Below are 9,667 nucleotides of genomic sequence, written 5' to 3' on the forward strand. Positions count from 1 at the left end.
GGTTGCGCCCCTCTGGCTCAACCGGACCTGGATGTCAGAGCTCTCCCTCGCGATAGCCCTCCCCTGGCAGTCCCTTCGAGAGAGCACCTACTCTCTCAGGGACAGGGCACCACCTGGCACCCTCGCCGATCTTTGAAGAGATTTTTAGACGCGAGGAAGACTTAGGTAACCTCCGATTGCGGTGGCTAATACCGTCACTCGGGCTAGAGCCCCCTCCCCGAGCGCGCCTATGCCCTGACGTGGAGTCTATTCACTGAATGGTGTGTCTCTCGCTGAGAAGACCCCCGTAATTTGCCAGATCAGTGTTGTGCTTTCTTTACGCCGAGAGAAGTTGGAGAGCAGGCTGTCGCCCTCCACACTCAAGGTTACGTGGCTGCCATCTCCGCTCTCATAACGCGGTGGCTGGCAGCACCGTGGGAACGCATAACCTCATCATCCGGTTCCTCAGGGGCGTTAAGCAAATTAATCCACCCCGCCCCCTCTCATGCCCTCTTAGGATCTCGCCCTCGCTACACAAGCCGCGTCAGATCCCTTCGATCCTCGACTCAGTATCTTTCTGTCCCTGAAGACAGCTCTGCTGGTCGCGTTGATATCGATTAGAGGGTCGGGGACCCGGAGGCATTTTTCGGTCAGTGACTCGTGCCTGTAATTGGGCTGGCTTCTCTCACGTCCTGAGACCCCGCCCGCGATATGTGCCCAAGGTTCCTACCACTCCGTTTTAATACGAGGTAGTGAGCCTGCAAGCGCTGCCCTCGGAGGAGGCAGACCCAGCCCTTCTTATTGTCCAGTTCGCGTTTTGCGTATTATCCGGACCGCACTCAGAGTTTAGATCATCTGAGCAGCTGAGCCACGTCCCCCGAGAGCGCGTGCGCACTCCACTCGGAGCTTCACATCCTCTCGAGCGCGCGCACGCGGCGCCCCTCTAACAGACATCTGTAGAGCTGCGGGCTGGGTGACACCCGACACATTTGCAAGGTTTTACAATCTGCGAGTGGAGCCGGTTTCCTCAAGGGTATTAGGTAACCCTTGGTGATTGAGGAAACAATTCGGTAGGGTGTTGAAACACGCTTGCTGCGCCATTTTCCCTAACACGGAGATACGTGCGCCTTTTTATCTGTCAGTAAAGTTCCCCGTCAGGTGAGCCCTGCAGATTCCTCCGTGGCCCCCAGCACTGACTCAGCAGAGGAGTCACTTGCTGGCCCACTACGTTGTAGGTCTGCCCGCTGGTCAGCCCGCGTTTTGGGTAAAGGTGCGTGCTATGCGTGATCCCCACTAGGCGATCCCATATGCTTATTCCGCCACGGTTAAGTCCCCCCCCTGGGCGGACCCGTGTCTTCCCTCCCCGCTAACCACTCTTTTGCTATGCATACTCCCCCTTTTTAGGGCTAGTCCATATGTAAATTCTGCCATCTATCCCCCCTTGGGTAACGGATGGCCTCCGCAGCGTCCTCCCTATCGGGATTGCACGCTTCCCAACGTACTGTCGTATTTTCCTAGAATTATCTAGATGCTCACGACTTCCCAAAAAATATATATAAATCCGTAAAACTTCTGTTGAAGTAGGATAAATTAGGGCCAGGGACACGTTGGAGGACCGCGCCCCCCATGATGTGGGTGCGTCACGCTTGCTTGACTATCTCCTCATCGGGGGTGTTGGTAAGGTGCAGTCATTATGGCGCTTTCAATGGGCTCCCAATGCGTGGATTTTACAATCAAATCCACTTATAGTGCTGAAGTTCCCCCCGAAGGGGAACGTTCGAGGTTACTAAAGTAACCCTTCGTTCCCCGAGGAGGGGAACGGAAGCACTATACTCCGTCGCCATAATGACTGTCCCTTAGCTGTTGAAAGTCTCTTCAGCTTAAAAAGGATAGCGTCTGCTGGCGCCAGGTGAGCTTATATACTCAGTTGATTGCTTATGCCGCTCACCTGCGCAGGCTTGCGCTGCCAATTCATTCTTAATTGGCCCGTTCAATACTCTTTCAGACGAGTAGCTTCTGAACCGAACCTCCCAATGCGTGGATTTTACAATCAAATCCACTTATAGTGCTTCCGTTCCCCTCCTCGGGGAACGAAGGGTTACTTTAGTAACCTCGAACGTTTTTAACTATATATATAAAGTTATAGTCATTAATAAAATAAATAAAGTTTTACATATTAATAAAACGTATGCAATCTGCTCCCTCGAAATGAAAGTACAAAGACTGCCACCTGGTGGTGCAAAGAGAAAACTTATTGATATGAACTTTTTAGATCGCTTTAGTACAAATTGTGTATAATAGATATGCACAATATGTGACTTTTTTTTAAAAGCAATAATATATTTATGCAGTCATAAACATGTTTTGACAGTTAATATGCCAGTGATTTGATGCTTCACAAAAGTTGCAGACGCCTTTACCAATATCAAAATGCTTTTGGAAACAACCAGTTATTCTTTACGCCGATTAAAAAACTGTATTATAATAAAGAAAATCTTTTCTATATGTAGAACTAAATACATTGATTTGCATTGAAATACATGATGAATACTCTTGTCTTGACAAATGAAAGTGTAAAGCCTGCAGCTCAAAACAAATGTGAAGTTACTGCGTGTCATATTTTACAAGCCGTTTACTGCTAATTTGATGTAATTTTGCTCACATGGATAATTGAATATTAATCAGATGATGTCATTACGCTGCTGTGCCGTCAGCCAATCGTTGCATTGCTGATCATGATTTCGAGGATTGATAGATCTGTCCTTAACAACACACGCAGCGATCTCAGATCAGTTCATCCAGACATTCTAATCTGATTCGCGAACTTGTTTGAAGAACCAAATAAGCGAGAGATCAGTTATCAAGATTAAAAGATCCAGGATCTGCCAAATCATCTTAGATCATTTAAGCGAGGTACGAAGAACGGACCCCAGGGGTCCGTTCTTCGTACATGGATTACTCAGTTAGCTGGATTTGGATGTTGACGATTTGACACGATCCAGGATCATTTCGTTCCTCAAAGCTGATCCAAGACTTGTAATAGCAACAGTTCTGCTAGCTCAAACCTAATCGGAAGCAGGTTCAATTCATATAATCAGGATTGGATCAGGTCAGTTCGTGCAAAGAAAATACTGAAAGTATGTACCAAATTCTGATATTTTCTTACAGTAGTGTATACACTTGGGAAAATAGTAACTATTTTTAACTATATATAAAGTTATATATTAATAAAACGTAGGCAATCTGCACTCCGAAATGAAAGTACAAAGACTGCCACCTGGTGGTGCAAAGAGAAAACTTATTGATATGAACTTTTTAGATCGCTTTATTACAAGTTGTGTATAATAAAAGTGCACAATGTTACTTTTATTTTAAAGCAATAACACATAAGCAGTCATAATATGCACACAGTGTTTGACAGCTAATATTAAGGTGATTGTATGCTTCACAAAAGTTGCAGACACCTTTACCAATATCAAAATGCTTTTGTAAACATCCAGATATTTTTTACACCGATTAAAAAACGGCTACTATAATAAAGAAAATCTTTTCTAAATGTAGAACTAAATATATTGACATGCATTGAAATACATGATAAATACTCTTGACACATGAAAGTGTAAAGCCTGCAGCTTACAACAACTGTGGAAAGTTATTGCGTATCATATTTAACAAACTGTTTACTGCTAATTTGATGTAATTTTGCTCGCATGGATAATTGAATATTAATCAGATGATGTAATTACGCTGCTTTGCTGTCAGCCAATCGTTGAATTGCTGATCATAATTTCGAGGACCGATAGATCTGTCCTTAACAACACACGCAGCAATCTCAGATCAGTTTATCAGTTTATATATATATTAATAAAACCTACGCAATCTGCACCCCCGAAATGAAAGTACAAAGACTGCCATCTGGTGGTGCAAAGAGAAAACTTATTGAACTTATTCAACCTTTTAGATCGCTTTAGAAGAATCTAAAACTTCAAAAACTTGTTTGAAGAATCAAATTAACCAGAAGTCAGTTATCAAGATTAAAAGATCCAGGATCTGCCAAATCATCTTAGATCATTTAAGCGAGGTACGAACAGACCCTTGATGCTGTTGCGATATCTATTGTTTATTTATTTAATTATGTAGCTTAATTTCATCAATTGCAGGCCCCTGGGGTCTGTTCTTCATACCTCCATACCTTCATACCATAAATGATCTAATATGATTTGGCAGATCATGGATCTTTTCATCTCGATAACTGATCTCTCGCTAATTTGGTTCTTCAAACAAGTTCGCGCATCAAATTAGAATGTCTGAATTGTCTGAGATTGCTGCGTGTGTTGTGAAGGACTGATCTAGAGATCTGCGCGGGACTAAATTTTGAATCCCGCTCCTGCCCTCACCCGCCAGGTTTTAGCCCGAACCCGACCGCTCCCGCTTATATTAAGAATTTGTTGTCCCGCTGCCCGACCCGCCCCGTTTTCTGGCCACCGCACCCGATCCCGCTAAAGATCGGGGGAGAACAAAACCGAAAATCACCCAGCTATACAGTCCAGACAGCCAAGCTGTCTGTATAAACACACACAGCACCAAGCACACACACACAGACAAAGCTCTCTCTCTCTCATACGTGCGCACGCACTAACACACACACACAAGCACCAAGCAGACACACAGGTGTTTGCTGTTATATCAACTAAAAGGCTAGTAATACCGTGTATCCAGTACCAATGTAATACCAAAAAGTTTTATATAAAGGTATATAAATACTGAGTCACGCCAGCTCCGGGCCGCAGCGCACATTACTCTTGGGCTGATTCCGGCGCGGATGCGGCAGCGTCGGCTCGCTTACGGCCGCCGCATCTGGCCCAATTGATGGCGAGAATCTAGCCGGAACTGACCCGATTGTATTTTGCTATCTGGGAAAGCTCTCTCTCTCATTCGCGCGCGCGCACTAACATACACACACACAAGCACCAAGCACACACACAGGCAAAGCTCTTTCTCTCTTTCATTTGCATAGCAATATCCGCGATATTGCTAGACAGCCCGTTCCCGTCCCAAATTAAACCCGTTACCGACTGCTCCCGCGATTTATCTGGAAATGTATTTCCACGCCACAGAAATCTGGTCGGGTCCCGCGGGAATGCAGACCTCTAGACTGATCTATCGATCCTCTAAATCATGATCAGCAATGCAACAATTGGCAGCGTAATGACATCATCTGATTAATATTCAATTATTCATGTGAGCAAAATTACATCAAATTAGCAGTAAACAATTTGTTAAATATGACACGCAATAACCTTCCACATTTGTTGTGAGCTGCAGGCTTTACACTTTTATGTGTCAAGAGTATTCATCATGTATTTCAATGCATATCAGTGTATTTAGTTCTTCATTTAGAAAAAATGTTCTTTATTATAGTAGCCGTTTTTTTTAATCGTCGTAAAGAATAACTGGATGTTTACAAAAGCATTTTGATATTGGTAAAGGTGCCTGCAACTTTTGTGGACCATCAAATCACCGGCATATTAACTGTCAAAACATAATGACTGCATATGTATTATTGCTTTTAAAAAAGTCACATATTGTGCATTTCTATTATACACAAATTGTTCTAAAGCGATCTAAAAAGTTCATATAAATAAGTTTTCTATTTGCACCATCAGGTGGCAGTCTTTGTACTTTCATTTCGAGGGTGCAGATTGCATACGTTTTATTAATATGTATAACTTTATTTATTTTGTTAATAACTATAACTTTATTTATATATTGGTAAAAATAGTTATTATTTTCCCAAGTGCATATAACTACTACTGTAAGAAAATATCAGCATTTGGTACATACTTTCAGTATTTTCTTTGCATGAACTGAGTCGATCTAATCCTGGTTATATGAATTGAGCCTGCTGCTGAGCAGGTTTGATCTACCTGAACTGTTGCTATGACAACAACTCTCGGATCAGCTTTGGAGAAAGAAACGATCCTGGATCGTGTCAAATCGCCAACATCCAAATCCAGCTAAGTAATCCACGTACGAAGAACGGACCCCTGGACAGCAGTTGTATAAAGTGGCAAAGCTCAAACTGCTTTTAAAGATAGACCTTTGTAAAATGAAACTTCAAAATGGCTTAAAACTTATTAATTTACTTTAGAGTTAGAATTAAATTGTTATAGATTTTGTTTGTTTTATATAGGTTTATTTTTAGGCTACTTATTTTTACTATATATGATTTTTGTATTTATTTAAATGCCTTTAATATATTTTAGGCTATTTTATCTAGAATAATGTGACACTATTGTGTTGACAAAAAACAGAAATGGGCGCACATCTAAGATTCTCAAGGGCAGGTGTTCGATCAAAAATAAACAGTAGATAAAGATAAAAATAAAATAAAAAAATCGACACACTGCCACTTTAGCTTTCTGTTCATAAACAGTTGGAGTCAAAATTATTAGCCCCACCTTTGATTTTTTTTTATTTTTATATATAATATATATATATATATATATATATATATATATATATATATATATATATATATATATATATATATATATATTTATATATATTTATATATATTATATATTTTTTTCTTCTGGAGAAAATCTTATTTGTTTTATTTCGGCTAGAATAAAAGCAGTTTAAATAAATAAAAATAAAAAAAACAGTTTTGAAGTCAAATTATTAGCCTCTCTAAGCGACATTTCTGTTGCACTTAACAAAACAAAACTGCTGCAATTAAACCAAGTTATTCCAAATTACCTTAACTTGCCAAGGTAACCTAATTAACCTAGTTAAGCTTTTAAAAGTCACTTTAAGCTGTATAGAAGTGTCTTGAAAAAATATCTAGTCAAATATTATTTACTGTCATCATGGCAAGGATGAAATAAAACAGTTATTAGAAAAGAGTTATTAAAACTATTATGTTTAAGGGACTTTCGGTTTGGGCGAGAACGAAATGGAAATTTTAAAAAGGCCAAATCTTAAAAAGGCCTAAATGAAGAATAATTACTGGAAGATATAATTATTATGTGTGTGTTAAATCTGAAGGGAGTCGCTCCAGCTGCCCTTTTCTGCACGCGTTGTGTGTGTGTGTGTTTGTGAGTGTATGTGTGTTTGTGTGTGTGTCTGTGTCTGTGCGCGCACATGACAAGCCTACCAGCAACAAACCTTCCTAAACTTTGTTGTCCGTAGCCACTAAATCAAAAAGTAATGAATGAGATTGCGTTGTACTCTCAGCTCACATCATTAAAAAGAAAAGGGCCACATTGTCCCCCAATAATGTCAATAGACTGGACTATTTTAACAACTGGCTGAATGTAAAGGAGGGCTAAGCTAAATTTTTTCTGCTTTATAATTAATGTTCTCAACTATCAGCAATACAACTTTCAATGAGTGCAATTGTTTGTATTCAATAATTTATTGTTATTATAATTTTCCATATCTGCAATGCCTGTATTTTGGGATTTTTTTGCAGTCACCTTAGAATCCAACATGGAAATCAATGTTTTATTTATTGGCGTTGATTGTTTTGAAATTCAAATGGCACTAACATGCTTGTGTTTTAATTTCTGTAGAAAATATGGCTGTCAAGCCAGGATCTTAACGGTTTATTGTGGGTATGTTGTTTACATGAAGAAATCTGTGTTACAAGTTAAACAAAAATTCTAATAAACAATTATATTTAGAAATTTAAATAGTTTTTGTCTTGCGTTTATATTAATTTTACACCTGAATAGCCAAAATTACAAGTTTCAGTCTTTTAAATGTGATAAATCACAATTAAAATTTAAAAAAGTTTGATTAATTAGTAATTTTTTTTAATCGATTGACAGCACTAAATAATTTATTTAAGTAAACCACACAAATCATTAGAAGTACTTATGGAAACATTACAGTCTTTTGGAAAATTGTCAGGATATAAATTAAATGGTCAAAAAGTTCTAGCTTTAAATTGTCAACCATCACAATTTTTAAGGCAAAAATACATTTTTATTTGGGAAGAAAATTCATTGAAATATTTAGGAGTCAATATTCCTAAATATTTAACATATTTGTTTGATTTAAACTATAAGGCCACTGTATTCAAACATAAAGGCAGACTTAGTAAAATGGAACCTACTACCATACCTAGGATTACATTCTAGAATAGAATCAATTAAAATGAATATAATCCCACGACTTGTATATCTATTCCAGACAATACCTATAGAAATAAGTAAAAAGCATTTTTCAGAATGGGATAGATTAATTTCACGTTTTATATGGCAAAATTTAAAACGTTACAATTAAAGAAAAACAAAGGAGGATTTTCATTGCCGTGTTTGGAAAAATATTACCAAGCGGCCCAAATACGACCATTACTGTGCTTATGCAACCCTAATTTTAAAGCCAGATGGAAGAAAATAGAAAATGCCACCCCACACTGTAAAAAAGTAATTTTGTGGCCTTGTAGATTTCATTAATATTAATATGTACACTTTATTTAATAAAATTAATTTACTGATTTTAAGGCTTTTTTTTGCTTTGAAATAAATTAAAAATGTCTGCAATAAAATGTAATCAATTTTATTATAAGAATTTAGCTTTTGTTTTTGAATAATTTCAGAAAGAGAAAATAATAATTAAATCCAACTTGATTAAAATGAGCATTTTCAAATTAGCCAAGTCAGTATGTTAGCTGAGGACCAGCTGCCCTCTCCGGGTACACGAGTGATGAGCGCCCGTCAGGACCTGGAGGTGGACATCTCAGCAATTGTCAAAGGACATTTAAAATAATCACAATCTTTAGAAATAAACCAACCACAAATTTGAGTATTAAACAACTACATTCTCGCATGAACAACCGTTAAAACTTTATTTCATGGTACATTTAGGGCAGTATTTGATTATTGTATTGGCTCTGTTCAGTGTGAGATTGAATCGGATTGAACCGTCTTTAGATTGAACTGTTTGCTGGGAGATCGGGAATCTTTTTATCGCACGTGTTCAAAAGTTTATAGTCATCAACATGTAATTGGTGTATAGTTTAAGTGCGTGTGACTGAGTTATAGAGAAATGCTAATCAGTTGTGTTGGTAATTATACAAAAAAGGCAATCGGTTTCGGGTGGGATCCGACTCTTACAATTCACTTACAGTAAGTGAGCCAATTCCTAGATCCGATCCAAGTCACACGTTGTCGTAAACAACGCCGACTCGCTTCACCAAACAACGCAGAGAGCCCGCATTGTGAACTTGTCTCATCCAAACGGATTTATCGGTAAGTTTTGAAATGTCCAACTCTGTTAATTAAATGATTGTTATATATTTCTGTATAATATGTAATTCAGCAAGTAACTTTAGCTTCTTTTGTCACGCTGTTTAGCCATTTTAGAAAGCAAGTTACCAAATAACTTTATTGTCAAATCATCAGCAGCACGTGCGCTATAATGAGTGAAAACGTTAATGCTAATTTTGAGGTATTAGAGAGTGTTTGAGATTTTAAAAAGGTAATTTTCTGTTAACTTAGTGTGTTCTATTTCAGCACAGCATTGAGTTAAAGTGACCACATAGGTTTAAGAAATAAAGTAAGCAAGGTAAGCACTGGCCTTCACTTTAATATGAACCTCATTATCGAACCAAAACAAAAATTATATTGTCTAACATTATTTACTAATTAGAACTTATTGCATAGTGTCAGAGGCAGAG

The sequence above is a fragment of the Danio rerio genome, chromosome 18 (genome assembly GCF_052040795.2).
Source record: "Danio rerio strain M-AB ecotype USA chromosome 18, GRCz13ab, whole genome shotgun sequence".
In the NCBI taxonomy this organism is placed as follows: domain Eukaryota; kingdom Metazoa; phylum Chordata; class Actinopteri; order Cypriniformes; family Danionidae; genus Danio; species Danio rerio.